The 22935-nt window shown below is 36.2% G+C and overlaps 1 protein-coding gene and 1 long non-coding RNA gene across 2 annotated transcripts in view; one reads left to right on the forward strand and one right to left on the reverse strand.

The window, feature by feature from the left end:
- TMEM131 (transmembrane protein 131) overlaps positions 1 to 22935 on the forward strand; it is a 216902-nt gene that overhangs the window by 22818 nt on the left and 171149 nt on the right. The window lies entirely within an intron of this gene.
- On the reverse strand, positions 11984 to 21766 carry LOC118994216 (uncharacterized). The gene is made up of 3 exons (XR_005068003.1): positions 21754 to 21766; positions 21472 to 21473; positions 11984 to 12254 (listed from the first exon to the last, which is right to left on the reverse strand). It is a non-coding gene; the product is annotated as an uncharacterized LOC118994216 (long non-coding RNA).

A 22935-nucleotide genomic window follows, 5' to 3' on the forward strand; every position in this document is an offset into this window, starting at 1 on the left:
TGTTTTTCTGTGTGGAAGTGAAGATATAGTATAAGAAAACCAATCTGATTGCAGGATTGACTTAGGGGCTTAAATATCTTATGGATGCATTTAACAAGCTTCATTCTTAGTTACATGTGATTTTTACTTCCCTTAGCACCGTTTATTTGACTATTTTAAGGAAATCGTGGAAAATACTGACTTCTTTCCTATTCCTGTAATTGGTTTGCAGTGGACTGAATTTACTCCGAAGCGAAGGGATGTGACTTGCATACCACTTTAAGTAATAGGGAGTGTGCAAAATTGCAAGGAAATAGAGGTCATAGATCAACCTTGAATAAACCTAGTATAAAAATAGAATGCTATAACAATTCTCCTAATTTCCTAAATTTAATAGCAGTAGTTTTGAACTTGCAGATGGTGTAGTCTTCTTTATTTACTTTTGTTTGAGAACATAGGAATTCTTACTGAGAAAGAAAAAAAGAGACCTTTGCAGCTGTGTATGATAATGGGTGTGTCAGGATTGCTAACATCCTATTGGCAGAACATTTAAGAAAGAAAGTTTGCCAGTTTTTTTGGAAGTAGTTTGGAGTGTCATAGAACATTACTGTACCTGTGTCACTTTTATATAAGCATATGGGTCAGAAACCTGGATTGCCTTATTCTTCTTCCAAACATTAATTCATTCCATATCCAAATATTTTGAACTTCTAATGCAAATTTATCATACTACATTGTATAGAGGAAAACTTTTTAATACATTGTTGACTGAAAATTAATATGTACTAGGCATTTCATCACCAAGAAGAATTTATGTGGGGAAAAGAAAAGAGTTGCAACCCAGTGCATGCAGACATGGCAAGCCGTGTGCACAGTCTGCCTGGTGTGCCAATTTGGAGGTATTTATACAAAGGAAGAAGAAGTTAAGGGAAGGGGAAGTTAGAACTATAGAGCTTTATTATAAGGATAGAGTTTCTCCTGTGGAGTCGGGCTTTCTTGATTGCATAGACTTTCATAAGCCCTCACTCCTCCCATAGATCTCTGGACTGATTGTGTTTTCTTAAAAGTTTCATTTAGTTTCTATGAACACGGTGTAGTACAAACATTACCTGTTTTTTAAAGTGTGAAAAGTCAAATTGTTCTAGCAATCTTTAATTTTTTAAAGCTGCATATTTCCTGTGATTTAAAAAAATGAAGAAGCAACATAACTCCTTTTTCTCCCCTTAACACAATGGAAATTAATAAAAGACACAAAGTAGGTGACAGGTATATTCTTTACGGCTATTTAGAACATATATGACTTCAGCAATGTGTACCTAAAACAGCCCTCTTTGGTGAGTGAACTTCATTGAACTTGTGCTAGCTTTATGTCTTAATCAACTTTATTGAAATGTAATTCACATGTAATAAAATTGACTAATTTTAATTGTACACTTTGATTATTTTTGCAAACATACCCAGTTATGCAACCACCACCATCATAATTTAGGACATTTACATTGTCTCAGAAAGTTGTTTTGTGCCTCTTTGCAGTCTATGCTGTCCCCTCATACTAGCCCCAGCAACTACTGATCCTGCTTTCTGGCAATATCATCTTGCCTTTTCTAGAATTTAAAGTAAATGGAATCCTACTGTGTGTGATCTTTTGTGCCTGATTTTATTTCACTTTGCATGATGGTTTTGAGATTCATCCATGTTGCACATAAAGAAGTTTGTTTACGCCCTGGCTGGTGTAGCTAGCTCAGTGGATTGAGCATGGGCCTGTGGACTGAAGCATTGCTGGTTTGATTGATTCCCAGTCAGGGCAACATGTCTGGGTTGCAAACCATGTCCCCAGGAGGGGGCATACATTGATGAGGCAAACATACATACAAGAGGCAAACATACATTGATGTTTCACTCCCCCTTTTTCTCCCTCCCTTCCCTCTCTCTCAAAATAAATAAATAAAATCTCTCAAAAAAAAGAGTATGTTTCGCCCTGGCTGGTGCAGCTCAGTGGATTGAGTATGGGCCTGTGAACCACATGATCGAGGTTCGATTCCCAGTCAGGGCACATGCCTGGGTTGCAGGCCATTTCCCAGCAGGGGACTCACGAGAGGCAACCATACATTGATATTTCTCTCCGTCTCTCTTTCCCTTCCCCTCTAAAGATAAATAAATAAAATATATTTTTTAAAAAGAGTATGTTTCTTTTTATTGTCCAGTAGTAATTGATGTACTACAATTTATGCATTCACTAGTTGATGGACATTTGGGTTGTTTCAAGTTATGCCTATTACTATTAAAGCTTTAATGGACATTCAAGTAAAAGCTTTTTTTCTTGTAATTAGTGCCTAGGAGTGGGACTGACAAGGTTTTGTTATGATTTTATTACCATTATAAAAAATTGCCAAACCATCACCAGCAGTGTGTGAGTGTTCTAGTTGTTCTTCCTGTACATGGTTGAATTTTGTGGGTATGTACTTGGGTTTCTTTGTGGTTTTCATTTGTTTTTGCCTGATGGCTAATATTTGTGGGTATCTCTTCATGTGGTTCTGGGATACTTAGAGATCTCCTTCTGTAACATTTCTAGTTAAATCTTTTGTCTGATTGAGCTGTTTGTCTTATTAACTTTCATAAGTTCTTAAATACTCTGCATGTGATTCTTTTATCAGATTTATATTGCTAATATTTTTCCAAGTGTATGATCTACTTTATTTTTTATTTATTTTTTAAACCCTCACCCAAAGATATGTTTATTGATGAGAGAGAGAGAGAGAGAGAGAGAGAGAGAGAGAGAGAGAGAGAAACAGAAACATTGATCAGTTGCCTCCTGTACTCCCCCTGCCCAGGGATCAATCTCGAAATATAGGTATGACTGGGGATAGAACCTGCAACCTCTGGGTGCACGCGACAGTGCTCCAGTTAACTGAGGTCCCTGGCCAGGGCTGCTTTTTGATTTATTTTTAACAGTGTTTTCTGAGAGCAAATATTTTAAATTTTAAAGAAGTCTAGTTTTTCAGCTTTTTCATTTATGATTCTGTGCTCTTTGAATTTTATAAGAATTTTTGTGTACGACAGGTTTTACTCCTATATGTTTCTCTAGAATATAACTAGTTTTATCTGTTATATTTAGGTCTGTAATTCATTCTGAGCTTATTTTTGTATATGTTATGAGGTAGGAGTAAATATTTACTACTTGCATGTAGGTATTTAGCTGTTCTGGCATCATTTGTAAAAAGACTTCCTTTCCCCCACTGAATTGCTGAGTATCTTAGTGAAAATCAGTTAACCATAATAGTACGTGTAGTTTTGTTTTTGGATTCTCATTCTATGCTATAGATTGATATTTAAGTCTTTAAGAAGTAGCATAAGTTATCAAACTTTGCTTTTTAAAAAATCTAATTAGCGCAATGTACTTACTGACCATGTATCTTAGAAATGCATACTTGAAACCTACATGATCCTGTTACCTAGTCTCACCCCAATAAACTTAATTTATAAAAACAACAGAAAGATTGCATTAGCTGTTTTAGTTTATTTGTATTTCTGTATAAATTCAGACTTAATTTGTCAATTTAGAGAAAAAGGGCTGCTGGGATTTTAAATCTTTAAATGTATAGATCATTTTGGAGAGAATTGACAACAACACTGAGTTTTTCAGTATATAAGTATTGCACTTATTTTGGTAAATTTGTTAAATTTATCAGTCATGTTTTTGAATGCTATTATAAGCAGAATTGCATTTTTATTTTTTTCAGTTGTTCATTGTTAACTATAGTTGATTTTCATGTATTGTCATTGTATCTGTGGCTAATTAACACTAATTCTGAAAACACCCTTTTTGGGTAGGTTCACTAGGATTTTCTACATATATGATCATGTCTGTGAATAAAAACAGGTTTTTTCCTTTTTTAAAAAGTCCTCATCTAATGACATATTTATTGATTTTTAGAGAGGAAAGAAGAAAAAAATAGACACACAGACAGACAGCAATGTGAGAGAGAAATTCAGTTGCCTCCTGTACCTGTCCCAACAGGGGATGAAATCCACAACCTGGGTGTCCAGACTTCTGGCATCTCTGGGCCACACTGGAAGAAGCAGAGTTGTCTTGAGCCGCATATTAAATACACAAACACTAGCAAAACTGATGAATGAGCAAAAAAAGTTTTAAGTAAATTTTGTGCTGGGCCACATTCATAGCCATTGTGGGCCACATGCAGCCCAGAGGCTGTGGGTTGGACACCTCTGGTACAGGATCTTGGTCCAACCAACTTGGGCTACCCAGCCAGGGCAAATAAAGTTCTATACTTTTCTTTTCAGTGTTTATGCCTTTTGCTTCTTTTTCTTGCCTCTTGCCTCAGTGGCTTATCCAGGGCAAAGTTGAATAAAAGTGGCAACAGTGGTCATTCCTGCCTTGTTCTGACTTTTAGGGGGAAAGCTTTCAGCCTTTCATCATTAAATATATTAATTATAGGTTTAAGTATGGTTAGTATATTTTTTAGTGTATATAGTGCAATACATCTTTTAAATGTTAACCTTGCATTGTTGGTATTTTCCTCATTTGGTCATTATACGATTCACTTTTTACTTATTTTTTTAACTCAGTTTGGTAAAGCATTGTTAAATATTTTTGCATCTATGTTAAGGGATATTTCTTTTAGGGTTTTTTTTTCCATTAAATTTTTTGTGTGTGTCTGTTTCTGGTGCCAGTATAATGTTGGCCTCGTAAAATGAATTGGGAGATATCTTCTCCTATAATATTGAAATATTTGTATGAAGTTGGTTTTACTTCTTTCAAACTGTTTCAGAGAAACAAGAGAACTACAAGTTATCCTGGAATATTTTGTTGTGTCAGAAAGCAGAGATATGCTCAAGGGAACATGTCAGATGGACATAAGAGCTGGCTTGAAGGGACTTTAATTGGCCACATTTGGGACATTTTGAGCATCAGAAAAGAACAATAGTAATCAGTTATATTGGGAGAAAAGGGCATGAGTCCACAGTGACACTCAAAAATGAAAAGAGGGGAAGGAAATCAAAATGGCATTACCAAAAAATGTCATGTATAAATGTACAAGGAATGAGTGAATTAGAATCACCACTTGCAATCACTGGTGTAACAATTGATTTAGGCAAGAATCATCAGTGAATGCTAGAATCATTGGTGGAGGGTTGTTGGATAGATGCACACTCCCTATGTTCTCACTATGAATTACTAATTATAAAGGGAAAGAGACATCTTTATGATGAAAGGATCTGGTGGGTGCTGCATTAGCCAGGTGATCCAATTTAGCATCACCAATAATGTCAGACTGATGGACGTCTGCCTGAGAGGGGATGAGATGCAGTGTCCTCTATCTATTATACTTTCCAAAAACATTTAATGAGAATCGAATTATGACAAAACAGGCAGATCAAGATTGTGGTATATTTTGTAAAATACTAGGTCTTGGTTCTTTAAAAATATGTCATGAAAGACAAAAAAAATTGAAGAGACTTCTAATTTAAAGAGACTAAAGAAACATCAGAGCCAGTTGTAATGCACAATCCTTGATTAGATTCTACATTGCAAAAAAAAGGACACTTCTGGGTGGACAATTGAGGAAAAAATACAGTTCATATTTTCAAAGTGAAACTACATGTATGTGATAATGGAATTGTGATTGTGTTGAAGAATGCCATTTTTAGAAATATCTGCTGAAGGATTTACTGAGAAATGCTGTGGTATCTGTAGCCTACTTTCAAATGCCAGTAGATAAACAGATAAACAAATAAAGAATATATATATGGACAAGGAGAATGTGCTAAAATAGATCTGACAGAATATCATTTTTCTGTACATTTAAAGTGTTCTATAGTAAAAGATTTGGCAGAAAATGTTTTCCTATTTGAGAGTCTACGCTGCAGTATTTACCATGTGGCTGAAGTGGTTGATTCTACAGGCTTGTCCCTCTTTCCCCCACCCTTTTCCCCCAAGAAATGACCTTGAGGCTCCTTTTTAAAGTCTTTGCCTTCCCTCCCCCCATCCTCTTTGGTGACAGCCTTTGTTGAACCCTCCTGCCTTGTAGCTTCCATGACACATGCTCTGCTTGTTTCTTTTACTGTTTTTTTTCTTTTTCTTTTTTTATTTAATTATTGTTAAGTACAGTTTTCTGTCTTTTACTCCCATCCCAGCCCACCCCGCCCTAGTGCTCCCTACCTCCCTCCCATTTCCACCCCACCCTTAGTTTTTGTCCGTGTGTCCTTTATACTTGTTCCTGCTTTCTTGTTTCTTTCTCAGACACCTCTACTGTCAGTAGCTCCACTGCTGCCTGAGGGAGATTCTGCCCTGTATTAAACTGTAGACTTCAGCTCTACCATTTCTTCCTTCATAAGTTCTTAAATCTTAGACCTTCAGTTTTTGTCTCTGTGGGTGTCTCTAGTTGTGACCTCTTTCCCCAAGTTCAGATACTGCCTTGGGACTGTATATCAGCATTTTCACTTACATATACCATTGTCATCTCAAGTCCTGTGTGTCTGAAGTTGAATTAAGCCTTTGCCTCTATACTGTCCTTCAAATCTGACATCTGCCTGGCTTCAGTTGAAAAGATACTTACATCACCAACCTCCAAAGTGTGCGTGCAAACTCCCAGGCTCAGTCCCAAAGAACGTGATGCAGGAGGTTTTGAAGGAGGCCCAGAATCTTCACTGTATTGAGTATCCAGGTGATTCGGTGCAGAAATTCAAGGACCCCATGTTGAGAACTGCTGCTGTAATGATCAGTTCAGGGGTTTTTGTACTAGTTCATCACGGGATTCCTATACCTTCAGCACCAATCTTGTTGAATGACACCATCGCCTTCAAAGTATGGAAGATTGTTGAGAGACAGTCTCAGCTTTAACTTTGGATAGAAACAGACCTGAGCGCTCCATCTTGACCCTGCCATTTACCTGGTGATATGACTTAGGTCAAGTTACTAGAAAAATGGGAAAAATAGCATATAACTTTCAGGATCTAACATAGGGTATGGCTCAGCCTCTGCTTCCCTCTTCAGCCTCTTCTCTGATTCCTCCCAGTGCTCCCTAAATTTCAGGCCTACTAAATGACTATTAGTTTCTGAGAGTACCATCATTTCTTATACCTCTTAATTCCTTTACCTTGTGCTTTCTGGTAGGGAATGCATACCTGTCTGACTCTTGCTTGCCTTTCACATGTAACTACTACTTGGAGGCATCTGCAGACTCTTAGAGCTGAATTTGGTGGTGTCAGTGCATTATGACCCTAGCACTATTTGTTGACCAGGCTGGCTGTCCTTCCCCTGAATTGCTTCTGTCTCTTTGTCTGAATCAATCAGGCTTATTTGTGTGGGCCATTTTCTGTGCTCTGGGTTCTATTTTATTGATCTGTGTGTATGTATATGCCTCTGCCAGTAATACACGCCTGGAGTACTCTAGCTATATAGTGAAATAGAGTAAGTCCTTCTACTGTATTCTTATTTTTCAAGATTCTTTTAGCTATTTTAGGGAGTGTGCCTTTATGTATAAATTTTAGAATGAGCATGTCTTATGTCTATCAAATACCTTCCTGAGATATTGATAGGAATTGCATTAAATCTGTATATTAATTTTGGGAGAATTGACATTTATTGTTATGTTGACTACTCCAATCTATGAATACAGTGTGTATGTTTATTTATTTATCACCATTTTGTAATTTTTAGCATACAGATCCTGTACATATTTTGTTAAGTGTATACCTAAATAGTTTCTTTTTGGGGATTGATTGTAAATGATGTTTTGTGTTTAATTTTGGCTTCCATATGTTCAATGTTAGTATATAAAAGTGTTGTTATGTGCATTGATTTTATATCTTGCCACCTTGCTGAAATCACTTATTCTAGGAGTTTTGATCTTTTTCATACATTCCTTTGGGTTTTCATGTCAACTCTATATAGGGACAGTTACATTCTTTCTTCCTAATTGACCCGTATGCATTTTGTTTTTCTTAATGCAGTGGCTAGAACTTATAATACTGTGCTGAATAAGATTTGTGAAAGCAATACTCATCTTTTTTCCCAATCATAAGGGCAAACCATTCATTCTTACACTGTTACAGATGATGTCAATAATAGGTTTTTGCAGAATGCTGAAGTGGAAGAAGTTCCATTCTATTCTCAGTTTGCTGAGAATGTGTGTCATGAATGGTGCCAGATTTTGCCCAAAGCTTTTTCTGCGTCAATTATTTTGATCATACAGTTTTCTTTCTTTCTTTTTTTTTAAAGATTTTATTTATTTATTTATCTTTAGAGGGGAAAGGAGAGAGGGAGAGAAACATCAATGTATGGTTGCCTTTGGTGCGTCCCCTGCTGGGAATTGTCCTGCAGGGAACCGGCCTGCAACCCAGGCATGTGCCCTGACTGGGAACCAAACCACGATCCTCTGGTTCGCAGGCCTGTGCTCAATCCACTGAGCTACACCAGCCAGGGCTGATCATATAGTTTTCTTATTTAACTGTTGGTGTGGTAGATTCCATTGACTGATTTCCAAATATTGAGTCAGACTTGCATATATGGAAATAATCCTGGTCAGCATTCTCTTTATACTTTGCTAGATTCATTTTGCTAGTTATTTGTTGAGGGTTTTTATATCTAAGTTAATAAAGGATGTTGGCCTATAGTTTTAAAAGAAAATTTGTCATGTGTGTGTCTGACTTTGGTATCAGGGTAATATTAGCTTTAGAAGAAAGTGAGTTGTGAAGTATTTCATTTTGTATCTTCTGAAATAGATTGTATAAAATTGGTGCTAATTTTTCTTTAAATGTTTGATAAAGTTCTTTAGTTAAAGCCATTTGTGCATGTAAATTTCTCTTTTGGGGGATCTTTCAATTGATAAATTCAGTGTTTTTAGTGGCTGTAGGTGATTTGTTTCATCTTGATTGAGCTTTGATATTTGGGGGTTTGGGAATTGGTCCATTTTTTTTCTAAGTTGTTGAACTTCTGATCACAAAGTTGTTACAGTGTTCTCTTACTAATCTTATAATAGCTGTAATGCTGCCTCCTGTTTCATTCCTGGTATTGGAGATTTTGTTTTCTTTTTTGTGTATTAATCTTGCTGGAGGCTAGTCAATTTTGCTGATCTTTTTTCAAAGAACCAGCTTTTGCTTTCATTTTTGTTATTTTTCTGTTTTCAGTTTCATTCATTTCTGCTCCTATTTTTATTATTTTCTTCTACTTGCTTTGAGTTTGTTTTGATTTTCTTTTTGGAAGGAATTCTTTTCTAAAGGATTCCATCTTATTTATATTGTCTATGAGTATTTTTCTTAGGGGTTAGTTTGCATATCACACTAAACATGTAACTTATCACAGCCTACTGATAACCAGTGTTTTACCACTTTGACTGCAGCATTAAAATCTTGTGTTCAATAAGATTCAATTCCTTCCTTCCCACATTTTAAAGTACAGTTTTCTGAAGTATTTTCTCTCCATACATTGAACACACAGATGTCATTGTAACTTTGTTTCAGTCATAAGTATGATGTAAGAAACGTATGAGGAAGGATAGTCTATTGTGTTTACCCTTATTTTTCATTCCTGTCTTTATTCTTTTATGAAGTTCCTTTCTTTGAGGGGAGCTTCCTTTAGCCATTCTTTAGGGGTAGGCATAGGAGTGACAAAGTTTTAGTTTTGTTTCATCTAATATTTTTATTTTTCCTCCTTTCCTGAAAGATGATTTTATTGTATATAGAATCACAATTGACAGTTTTTGTATGTCAGCACTTAAGAAATGTGCCGCTTCCTTCAGGCATGCCTGAGTTAGATGAGAAATCCACTGTCTTTGGAGTTGGTGTCAATGAAATTAGTGTCTAGTGTCATTCCTCTTAGGCTGCTGTGAAGTTTGTTTGTCTTTAGTTTTCAGAAATTTTAATTGTGATGTGTCTCGACTCTTTGGTTTATTCTGCCCAGGATTTGTTCTGTAAATTTATTTTTTTAATCCTCACATGAAGATATGCTTATTGATTTTAGAGAGAGGAAGGGGGTGGAAGGGAATGAGGGAGACAGAGAGAAACAGAGAAACATCAGTCAGTTGCCTACCCTGCATGTTCTGACTGAGGATTGAATCCACATCCTTGATATGTGCCTTGATGGGGATTGAACCTGCAACCTTTTGGGTATATGACACTCCAGCCAACTGAGCTACCTGGCCAGGGCTGCTATGTAAGTTTATATCCTTCCTCCAATTTGGGGTGTTTTCATTCATACAGGATTTCATTTTCAGTTCTTTAATGTTCAATTCTATAAGTACCATTTGTTTTTTCTTTATAACTTCTGCCTCTTTGCTGTGGTTTTGTATGTTTCACTTTTCTAAAGTGAATCCATAACTACTTATTGAAACAATATGATGGTGGCAGCTTTAAGATCTTTGTCAGTTCCAAACTGTATTCATCTTGGTTTTGGCTTCAGTTGATTGTTCTTTCTTATTCACGGTGTACGTTTCTGGTAAAGTGAGTGATATTCTATTGCATTCAATATTTGGACACATCTATTATGTTAGGAGACTCTGGGTCAGTTTAAATCTTTTATTTTATCAAGCATTTACTTTTTTAGGTTTAGTGTGACAAGATGGCTTAGGCTTACTTTTTCCCCTGCTCCTTTACTCCAAACACAACTAAACACTTTGGAAGCAATTTAACAGACAGTCATTACAAGATTCTGAAAGATGGAAAGAAGGTAGACCAGTTAGGGCTTCAAGTCATAACAAATTACACTGTGGTGGATTCCATGTGTTTTCTTTGTATGTCCCATGTATTCTGGACTGGAGGGGCCTCCAACTTGGAATCACCAATAGGCATAAACAGATAAACAGAGAAAAACCTGGTCTCTCTGGCCAAAAGACCAGGAAGAGGGAAGCCCAACAGGAACTCAGTAGTCAGGCATTTAACCAGTGGTGTTGAAGGGCCTGTTCTGCCTACAGCAGCAGCCCCAGCTGAGGTAGATGGGAAGCTCACCAATGGGGGAGGGGGTGGTGGCCAGAGTACTGTCCAGGGTTCTGGCCACATACAGGTCTGGCATTCCTCCACTCAGTCATACCATGTGGTCTAAGGAAGTGCCTTTCAGCCTTTCAGGTGGCACCAGAAGACAGCTAGAGGAAGCTCCAGTGGGGCCAGAAGACTGACACAGACAGTATAGCATCACAGAGGCTTGTTACAAAACCACAGACCACAAAAGTAGACCAGCACCTACACACCAAACCTGATAAGGTCAAGTTTTCCTAACCACTTTAGATCATTGATTTCACCTGATCAAAGGGACTTTGCAGTTTAAAATATTTCCAGTCGTGCTTAATTTAATAGTCTCCACCATCAGTTGAATTGGTGGTTTGTCAGAGTTTTAAGTTCTGTTCTTCTTGTTCAGCTGCTTTAACTTTAAAATGTGTGACTCTGATAAGTCCTAGCACTGTAGTGTATGTGCTCTCTAGGAAATGGAGTTCATCTTGGTTTGTTGGCTGTATCCAACCTCACTGTACTCCCTCTATTGCAAATGTGGGCTTTTATGGGGGTATTTGTGTCTCAAAACAAAACAAAACAAAACCAACTGGGTCTAATTCTCCTCTCTGATGTTTATTGGCTAAAATTTTATTATCTTAGATTACACATTGACAGCTGAACAGTATTTTTTTAATTCCATGGTGGGAAAAAAAACTAGATTGGATTCTTGAGCCTTGTAAACATGATGTAGATGTATACAGGACTCTAAGAATCAGTAGACTCATGTCCTAGTTCTGGCTCTGAACTTCATTCTACTTCTCTGATTTCTGAGGTACCATTAACTTTTTGAAAAATCGTAGAAACAGTGTTTCCCCTAGGTTGCCGAGATTAACTGCCTCTCCAGTCTGTTCCCATCTGATGGAGAAGATCCTATAAAAGATCCTTCGCTGGTGCTCTTTGCTGAAATGTGGAGGGGTTTCAGGGGGAGAAGGACGTTTAGGGGTGTGAGGATCATAGTGTGTATACTGGAGAGAGATGGGCTGGCATTACAAAGCCACAGAGACATGTCTGGGGGAAGGAGTCAGAAAAACAACTATTTGGGTGAGAAGTCAGGGGAAGGTAGGGAAGTCCATGAAATGCAGTATTATACACAAACTTTAGTAGTAGTATTTTGTTGTTGAAGCATAACATTCAGTAGCACACACACATCTTAAATAGCTTTTTAAACATTTCCTTATGTATATACTGTTGACCCTTGAAAAACATGAGTTTGAACTGTGTGAGTCCACTTATATGTGGAATTTTTTCAATAAATACTATAAATGTATTTTCTGTTATGATTGTCTTAATATTTTATTTTTTATTGTGAGAATACAGTATATAATACATATAACATACAGAATATGTATTACTACACTGTGCTATCAGTAAGGCTTCCTGTCAACAGTAGGCTATTAAGTAATTAAGTTTTTTAGGGAGTCAAACATTTATGTTTGTGTTTTTGACTGGTGAGGGTCAGTGCCCATAACCCCTCTGTTGATCAAGGTGACTAACTCCTCTGCTGTGCTTGTGTAACTATCATCTAGATGAAGATACAGAAAATAAAGTTTTGCCAGATCTTTTCATTGAGAAATTCCTTTTCCCATTCACTGCATTAAGTGGTTAAATACTGGTTTGACAGGTGTTTTTGTGTCTCTCTGTCTTTTGCTGAAATGTTGGCTCTTCTATAAGAAAGACATCATTAGCTTAATAAAATTGATAGCCATCATAATCACATGGCATATTTATGTATTTGTGAGGGGGAGTATTTCAGCATAATGGGCCTGTTAGGTATGTAAGGAATAAGACACGGAAGATGGCCCAGCTTTGGAGAAAAGCCTTCATATTGTTAATGTGAGGTAGTGATTTCAAATACCTCAAAAATAACCAAAGAAACAAGCCATGTGTAGAGTATGGAAAAGAATACTAACTTTTTAAAACAGTTTATTGAGATATAATTAACATAGGATAAACTGTACACATTTAAAGTGTACAGTTTGAGTTTTGACTCTTGTATACACCTATGGAACTATGACCACAATAAGGACTAGAGGATTTTTAGAGGGTTTTTTAAAGACTTAAAAAAATATATTTTACTTATTTTTTTAGAGAGGGGAAGGGAGGAAGAGAGAGGGAAACATCCATATGTGGTTGCCACTCACATGCCCCCTACTAGGAACCTGGCCTGCAACCCAGGCATGTGCCCTAGACTGGGAATCAAACTGGTGACCCTTTGATTTACAGGCTGGCACTCAACCACTGAGCCACACCAGCCACGGCTAAAGACTAGAGTTTCTTCATGACCTTTTAATCTCCCTCCCACAACCCCAGGCAACTGTTCTTGTGCTCTCTATCCCTAAAGATTAGTTTGCATACTCCAATGCTTTATATAAACAAAAGAATATAGTATAAACTCTTATATCTGCCTTCTTTTATGCAACATTATTTTGAAGTTCATCCATAATGTTACATGTTTCTGTAGTTTGTTTCTTTTTAATGCTGAGTAGTAGTCAGTTGTGTGTACCACCATTTGTTTATCCATTCACTCATCAGTGGAAATTTGGGGTGGTTCCTCTTTTGAGCTATTTTACTAATAAAGCTGGGTCTAACCCTCTTTACGAGTCTTTGCACACGTTTCACTTTCTCTTGGGCGCACACATAGGAGTGGAATTCTGGACCTAATGGGTGTATGTTTAACTTTTCAGTAACTACTAACCTGTTTTCTAAAGTAGTTGCTTCGTTTTATATTACCATCAGTGTGTTCAAGTCTCTCCACATTCTTACCAACACTTGGTGTAGTAAAAGTTTTAAATTTTAGGCATTTCAGTGGGTATGTATTGGTGTCTCATTGTGTTTCTAATTAGATTTACTTAATGATTTGAGCATCTATTTGTGTATTTTTGTTTCTGTGCCATTCATATCATATTTGCTTAAATGTTTAGTCATATATTTTGTGCATTTAAAAATTATATATTTTTTTACTTGGTTGCAAGAGTTATTCACATATCTTGGATGCAAATCCTTTATCAGATAAATGTTTTGCAAATACTGTATTTTTTGGACTATATGACGCACTCCTTTTTTTTTTTAACCACATTTTTTGCTTCAAAACTTTTGCCCCCGTTTTCCTCTTCTAAAACCTAGGTGTGTCTTTTGGTGCGGGCCCCAGATGCACCTAGGTTTTAGAGGAGGAAAATGAGAAATTTTGAAGCTAAAAATGTGGTTTAAAAAAAGGGTGCATCTTATAGTCTGAAGAAATATGGTAGTTTTCAGTCTGTGGCTAGTACTTTTTACTTCTGTAGCAGTGTCTTTTGTAGAGTAGAAATTTTTAAAACATCAGACCTAATTTATATATATAAATTTTATATATGTATGCTATATATATCTCCTATTTAACGTTTTCTCCCATGCCAATACCTAGAAGTTTTGGAGTTTTAGTTCTTAAATTAAGTTCTGTCATTCATTTCATATTGATTTTTGTAAGTGTTGAGATGTCAAGGTTCTTTTTTTTCCTCTCCCATTTGACTTTCTAGTTGTACCATCATTTTTTATTGAAAATATTTTTCCCTTATTGAACTGCCTTGCCACCTTTGTCAAAATCCATTGATCATATATGTGAGGGTCTATTTCTAGAGCCTTTATTTTGGTCTATTTATTGCCTTTGTGTCAGTATGGTACTACCTTGATTACTGTGGCTTTATTTTAAGTCTTAATGTTAAATCTTTTTTTTTTCAAAATTGTTCTTAATATTTGGTTTTTTTGCTTTTCCATGTACATTTTAGAATTATCTTGTCAATGTCTATTAAAAAGCCTGCCGAGATTTTTATTAGGATTGATTGACTATCTAGATTACTTTGGGGAGAACTGGTATCTTAACAATACTGAGGGTTTTTGTTGTTTTTGTTAGCATATGATTTAGGTTTTTTTTAAAAAAAACTTTAAGAACACAGTATATGTTTATTTAGGTGTTCTTTAATTTCTCCCAGCATTGTTTTGTCAAATACACCACTTGGTATTATATATATTTTGTTGCTATTATAACTAGTTTTCAATTTTAGTTTCCAGTTGTTTCTTACTAATATTAGAAATTCAGTTGATTTTTTAAAAAGATTTTTATTTATTTCTCTTTAGAGGGGAAGGGAAGGAGAGAGGGAGAGAAACATTAATGTATGGTTGCCTCTCGTGTGTCCCCTGCTAGGAACTGGCCTGCAACCCAGGCATGTGCCCTGACTGGGAATCGAACCGTGATCCTCTGGTTCTCAGGCCTGCACTCAATCCACTGAGCCACACCAGCCAGGGCGCAGTTGATTTTTGTACATTGCCCTTGTATCCAACCACTTTGCTAATCTTGCTTTTATTCTGGTAGAATTGTGTAGGATTTTCTTCATTGAAAATAATGATATCTGTGTGTAAAGACAGTTTTATTTTCTCTTTTCCAATATATATGCTTTTATTTCTTTTTCTTGCTTTCTTGCATTGGCTAATACTTTCAATATAATATTGAATAGGGGTAGTGATAGGGAACATCCTTAGCTTCTTCTGCTCTTAGAAAGTATTTTGTCTTTCACTATTATGTTGTTAGCTGTGTCTTTTTAAAAAATATTTTTAATCCTCACCTGAGGACATGCTTATTGATTTTAGAGAGAGGGAAAGGGAGGGAGAGAAACATCGATTGGCTGCCTCTCATACACGCCCCAACCAGGAACCTAACCCATAACCTAGGCATGTGCTGTCACAGGGAATCGAACCCACAGCATTTCAGTTTATACGATGACACTCCAACCGAGTCATAGTGGCTAGGGTGTTAGCTATGGCTTTTATTAACTTAGAGAAGTTCCTTTTGTTCCTACTTTGCCAAGATCTTTTTATCATGGAAGGATCATGAATTTTATCAAATGGTTTTTCTGCATCTTTTGAGATGCTTATTTGTTTTCTGTTAGGTTAGATTACATTTTTTTTAAATGTATTAAATATATTTTTTTAAATACATATTAATGTATTATATTTGCTAAAATTTTAATAAAATTTGCATTTAGCCCTGGCTGGCGTGGCTCAGTAGATTGAGTGCCTGTGAACTGAAGGGTCACCAGTTTGATTCCCAGTCAGGGCATGTGCCTGGGTTGTGGGCCAGGTCCCCAGTAGGGGGCACATGAGAGGCAACCACACACTGATGTTTCTCTCCCTCTATTTCTCTTTCCCTTCCCCTCTCTCTAAAAATAAATAAATAAATTTTAAAAATAAAATTTGCATTTATAATAATGATACTGGTCTGTCATTCTTTTCTTTTTAATGTCTTTGGTTTGGGTAGCAAGTAGTGCTGGCTTCATAAATGAGTCAGGAAGTTTTCCCTTTTCTGTATTCTGGGAGAATTTGTACTGAATTGGCATATTTTTCTTTAAATATTTGGAAAAATTTATCATTTAATTCATCTAGGCCTAGAGTTTGCTGTGTGAGATTTTTTAACTTTAAAATAATTTCTTTAATACATATAAGGCTGTTCAAGTTGTTTTTTTCTTGACTGATGTTTGGCATTTTGAGTCTTTGACATAATCGTTCATCTCATAATCTGAATGTTGACTATATTAACAAAGTTGTCTCCTATTAAGTTTTCTGTGACCTTTCTTTACTGACTAGTCTGGCTAGAAGTTTATCAATTTATTAGTCTTCTTAAGGAAAAAAAAACCTTTGGATTTCTTTGATTTTTCTCTGTCTTCTGTTGTCTATTTCATTGATTTATATTCTTCATTATTTTTCTTCCATTTCAGATTTAATTTTCTCTTTGTTTTCCAATACATTAGACACTTCTTTGGGCATGTGGAATAAAATTTTGATATAGTATGGATGATTACCTAGTATTAAGAATGTGATGTTATATATTAAATACATATATGCAACATAGATATTACATATACACACACTGTCTTATATAATTACATGTTGGAAACACACAGGATAAAATCTCCACCCAGGAGCTGAGTTAGCATATCATTTTCACTGACATTTTAGATGGCTATAATACCACTATAGTCACAGACACTTGGCAGTTTTTTCTTCTCACAGTTAATCTGTGGCAGCAGTAAGGATATCAAACACCTCTGTAACCAGTACTTTCAACATAGCATAATTAAGTAAGGAGCTTTACTATAGCTTGACAGAAGGCTTTTTAAAAGAGTGTTTTTAAGCAGTCATTTTATAAGTTCCAAGATTATTTTCTTTCTTGAAAACTTTTTATTTGAAATATTTTCAAACTTTCAGAAAATTCCTAAGACTCAAAACAGAATAAAAAACAGGTCTTTACCCAGATTCAATTATTGTTGACAGTTTGCCCCATTTGCTTTGTCATTTACCGTTGGTTCTCCCTGCCCAAACACACATGCACACTAATAAATGAAAGAACTGTAAGCTCACAGCTCCTCTGGAGTAGAGTTACATTTTGTTTTGTTCTTACAAAGTATTTTACATGTCATTCAGTCAATCTTTTAAGAAAAATTTCAGAAAATAGAAAAAACATGCACTGTATATTTTTTATTTAAAAATTTTGAGATATAATTCCCAAAGCATAAATGCACCTTTTTAAAATATACAGTTGCATGGCATTTTAGTGTAGGCTCATTATTTGCACACCCATCACCACCTTCTAATTTCAAAACATTTGCATCTCCCCCAAAAGAAACCTCATACACGTTAACAGTCACACTCCATTTCTTCCCAGCCAGTAGCCACTGAAATCTCATTAAATGTCCATTTCTGTGGGTTTTCCTATTCTGGACATTTTCTGTAAATAGAATAATAAAATCTGTGGCCTTTTGTGTCTGGCTTCTTTCACTTTGCACTGTTTCAAGGTTCATCTATGTTGTAGCATTCTTTTTGTGGCTGAGAAATATTTTACTATATGGATTTACATATTTTGTTTATCTTTCATCAGTCGGCAGGTATATATTGTTTGTACTTTTTGGCAACTGTGAATAATGTTGCTATGAACATTCTTATGATGTTTTGTTTGCACCTGTTTTCAGTTTATATATATGTGTATAGTATCTCTGTATTTAACTTTTTGAGCTTTTCAGAGTCGCTGCTTCATTTTTTATATCTATGCCTCAAATATATATTTATTCATTTTTTGTATGTATTCATAGGATCCTGATGTCTCACACACACACACCCATATAACATCTATTTCTAATAGGTTATTTACAACATTTATTATTTTCATGAATTATTATAAAAGATAAATGAAAACAAACAGGTTTTATTTGGTCATCAGTTACAATATTCAGAAAAAGAAATCTCCACCCAGAAGGGGAAAAAAGCTAATTATAATAGAGAAAATTTTTCTTTAAAGTGAAAGGTTTTTTATTATTATTTTATAAATGCTATTCTTTATCAAATGAAGTAGGGAAATGGGGAATAAACTTACGAACTTCTGTTTTGAAAGTCATTAAAAATATGACACATTGATATTTTTTGTTTTTAAAGATTTTATTTATTTATTTTTAGAGGGGAAGGAAAGGAGGGAGGGAGAGAAATATCGATGTATGGTTGCCTCTCATGTGTCCCCTGCTGGGAACTGGCCTGTGACCCAAGCATGTGCCCTGACTGGGAATGAAACCGTGGTTGTTTGGTTTGCAGGGCTGCGCTCAATCTACTGAGCTACACCAGCAAGGGCTACTTACTTTTTTTTTTTAGAGGGGAAGGGAGGGAGAAAGAACAAGAGAACATCAGTGTGCCCTTGCCTCTTGCATGCCCCCTGCTGAGGACCTAGCCTGTGATCCAGGCATATGCCCTGTCTGGGAATCAACCCAGCCACCTTTTGGTTCACAGACCAGTGCTCAATCCACTGAGCCACGCCAGCCAGGACACGCTGAATATTAGCTTCGTTACTCAGACATCATAGTCACATGGGTGGATATGAGGAGTTTAAGGTAGATCTTGCTGAGTCTAACTTCACAGAGTAAATACCAATAGACTCATAAAAGCCAAAAATAGAAATCCCTGTTGTTTTATATACCCTCCTTTTCTCACTTATTGTTGGAAATAATATATGCTTAATTTTTTAAATTAGGTAGCTGGAAGGTACTGTTAGTCATAAGCATTAATGTAATATTTATTTTGAAAGTAAATAGCATAGATTCTGGGGCACCATTGTTGAAATTTATAATTCATCTCAAGCCACCTTCTTGTTGAGTGACCTGAAGTATAACTCCACTGTGCCAGTTTATCTTTACATGGAACCTGTAATGTCTACATCATAGGATTAATTTGAAGTTTAATAACAGTGATTGATAATTATTAGATGTTTTTATTTCTGTTATATATGGTTGCTGCTTGAATTGTGAAAATTGGAAAGTTTGAGATTTATTTCAAGTATAAAATTAGAGAAAAGTTCTTGAGAGGAGGTAGCTTTTAAAATTCAAATTCAGAGGTGGAGACGGGGGTATTTGACGTGCTTTGGTTACTTTTTGTATTTAAGAGCTTAATAACGTAACACATTAAATGATTAAGTATATATCTAGTGAAAGGGCCATTTTTCTAGGCATCTGATTTGAAGTTATAATTTATCATTTAAAGCACTGTATCCTGTGTCATTTCATGCCAGAGTTAAATTCTATTCATTTCTACATCTTTTAAGGAAAGCTAATGATCAGTAACATACTGTATATTGCCATGTATAGTATATACTTTTTGCCTAAATTTTTTTGATTTTTATTTTAATTGTTGTTCAAGTACAGTTTTCTGCCTTTTACCCCCATCACATCCCTCCCCCTGCCCAAATTTTTGAGGGAAAAATAAGGATTTGCGTTATAAATGGGTATAATAATGGGTAGGATAATCCCATGTATAGTGTGCACAGAAACGTGGATGCACACTATACACAGCAAAATACAGAGTTAATTTTCTTTTTTAAGTACTTTATAAACCAGCTGCCACTATTAATTTTTTCAGCTAAGGTAATTGGAGTTTTTTTTAAGTTCATAATTGAAAATACAGAACACCCAAATTATGTTTTTGCCTTTATCTTAAGTGTTCTTACTAAATTTCTAATCTAGCTCAATATGATGGGAACTTATGCGATGGTTATCGTGTCATATTTCTAATACCAGCCACTGAATACAGTATATTTCTAATACTTTCTTGTTGGTTTCCTCTGTTGACTAAATGGAAAGTTTCTAACTAGGAGTTCCTACTTTTTATCTCTGAAAATGAGAGCAACTGGCTAGTCAGTTAATTCTTGTTAGTTCCTTGTTGTTCTTACATCAACAAATCGGTTTTCAAGAGGAGTAAAGCAAAAAGATTTTCTAGGTAATATGAAATTTCAGTTTATGTGAACAGGTGAGGAAAGGGATGAGAAATGGGATGGGTGAGCATTTACACTCACAGTCCTTTTTTCTGAACAGTTTGTCACTTTGTGTAGAGATGTTCTTGTGCACTTCAAATGTACTCTGTCAGTAATCCCGTGGGGGCCATTAGCTCTGATTTCATGTTTGAAATTCAACTACAAGCTAGAACTAGAGAAAACCCAGAAAGAAGTCATTTGTATCAGCGAATGTAAGTACCAAATTACACCTGAGCAAAACGGTGGGCTTTCATTCATGCATTCAGTAGTCGTTGAATGTTCTCTAGATATTAAGAGCTGGTGGGGAATGAGCAGGAATAGAACAGGTTGTGTGAAGAAGAGACTGTTCTATGATGTGACCACTGCTGGACCACAAGCTAGGTTTAGGCCAGAACAGGTGGCTTTTAGATCCCCTCAGAAACTTTTTGTTCGACCTTTCCCTTTATTCCCTTGCTTGCTGGTTCCTGGAACAGGTCCTTACTCTCTCCAGCCCCACCCTGGGCAAGCTTGTGAGGCAGTTTTTCCAGCCCCACCCTGGGCAAGCTTGTGAGGCAGTTTTTCCTCATCTGGGGCCCTAGTACCTTTATTCATCCTGCCTTATTCTATTTTTAAGATTTTGTTTATTTTTAGGAAGAAGGGAAAGGAGGGAGAAAGACAGGGAGAGAAACATTGATGTGTGGGTGCCTCTGGCATGCCCCCAGCTGGGGACCTGGCCCACAACCCAGGCATGTGTCCTGAGAATCAAACTGGCGACCCTTTGGTTCATGGGCCAGCACTCAGTCCACTGAGCCACACCAGCCAGGGCTCATCCTATATAATTCTTTAACACCTGCAACAGTGGCAGAGGATATCCATGTTTTCTCGTCTGCCCAAGACACTCCTCATGTGTAAGTTCTCTTAATAAACTCTTGTGATGATGGAGTTGTCAGCCTCTTTCTGTGGTGTCTCAGCCCTGGGAAATTTTATGAACAGGTTGGCACTGTGGTTGAAGAGAAACACAAGAGATAAAGGACATGAGTTTCCCAAAATGCACTCAATATGTGATTATTAGAATAAGGGGAAAGTGATGCAGGCAGGAAAACACCACTCAATTATGTAAAGTAATCTAATTAGCTGGTATATCACTCTGCTGGACTCTACTAGAAAAGCCAGGTGCATGGGATTAGGCAGCAAACTTCTCTTAATGCCCAAAAACCAATGAAGAGGGGTCAGTGAACACAGTATTAAGCCAAGTGAAATATCATTGTCTTGTCCTTTTTAACAATTAACTTTATTTTAGAACAATCTTAGTTTTATATAAACATTTCAAAAATAGTACAGAGTTCCTACATACTCCCCCCAGTTTTCCCTATTATTAACATCTTCCATTAATGTGGTACTTTTTAAATAATTATTATACGCATATTAACACTTATTAAGTGAAACCCATCTTTTATTTAGATTTCCTTTGCTTTTACCTGATTTTCTTTTTCTTTTCCAGGATTCCATACAAGATAACCCATCATATTTAGTAGGCATGTTACCTGAGGCTCCTCTGGTCTCTGACAGTTTCTCAAGACTTTTCTCATTTTTATGACCTGGACAGTTTTCAGAGTACTGGTCAGGTACTTTGTAGAATGTCCCTCAGTGAGATTTTTCTGGTTTTTTTTTTCTCAAGATGAGACAGGGGCTAAGTGATTTGGGGAGTAAGACCACAGAGATAAAAGTACCGTTTTCATTACACATCATGTCAGGGGTATATACTCTCAGCATGACTTTTCATGTGGACGTTGACCCTGATCATCTGAGACTACGTTTGTTAGGTTTCTTCATTGTGAATTTACTCTTTTTCCCTCCATTCTATACTGTTTTCTTTGGAAGGAAGTCACTATGCATCCCAGGCTTAAGGAATGGGGAGTTATACTCTACAATCTTGACAAAAGTGTTTCTAAAAGTAAATTTTAGAATTCTTCTGCCGAGGAGTTTTGTCTCTTTCCTCCCACTTATTTATTCAGTCATTTATCTATATCACTATGGACTCATGGATATTTATTTTATACTTTGGGTTATAATCTACTACTACTTTATTTTACTACTCAACTTGCAGCTTTGGCCATTTGGGAACACTCTGTTTATTACTCATGTCCATTTGACACATTCCCATCATTGTAGGTTTTTGTTTTTAGCATTTCCTCACTTTTTGGCACTATGAGATGTTCCAGTTTCATCTTATATATGTTCCTGCCTTAGCCCTAGATTCAGCCATCTCTCCAAAAAGCCCTAGTTCCCTTTTTTGAAGGATGGTATTAGAAACCAAGACTTGAGTGATAAATGTGCTCTTTGCTCCTGGGATATAATTGCTTCTAGGCCCTTTCAACTGACAGAGCAACAAAATGTATGTATGCATACTAACCTGTGTATGTACACATGCATACATTTCTGTATGTAACCATCTGTATCTGTTTTAAGCTAAACATGAGTTCGGACGGATGTTGCCATTACTGACTGGATAATTCTAGCCTCCTTCCTTGCTTTTGTGTAAACTCTTACTTCAACAGTGAGAAATCCAACTGCCACTGTCCATTATCCACATACTTAATTGTTCAATTCCAGTATACATGTATCAGCATCAGAATTATTAACCCACACCCCTGTGGAAA

This window comes from Sturnira hondurensis, unplaced genomic scaffold, assembly GCF_014824575.4.
Source record: "Sturnira hondurensis isolate 20B ecotype Veracruz unplaced genomic scaffold, ASM1482457v3 Scaffold0009178, whole genome shotgun sequence".
Lineage (NCBI taxonomy): Eukaryota > Metazoa > Chordata > Mammalia > Chiroptera > Phyllostomidae > Sturnira > Sturnira hondurensis.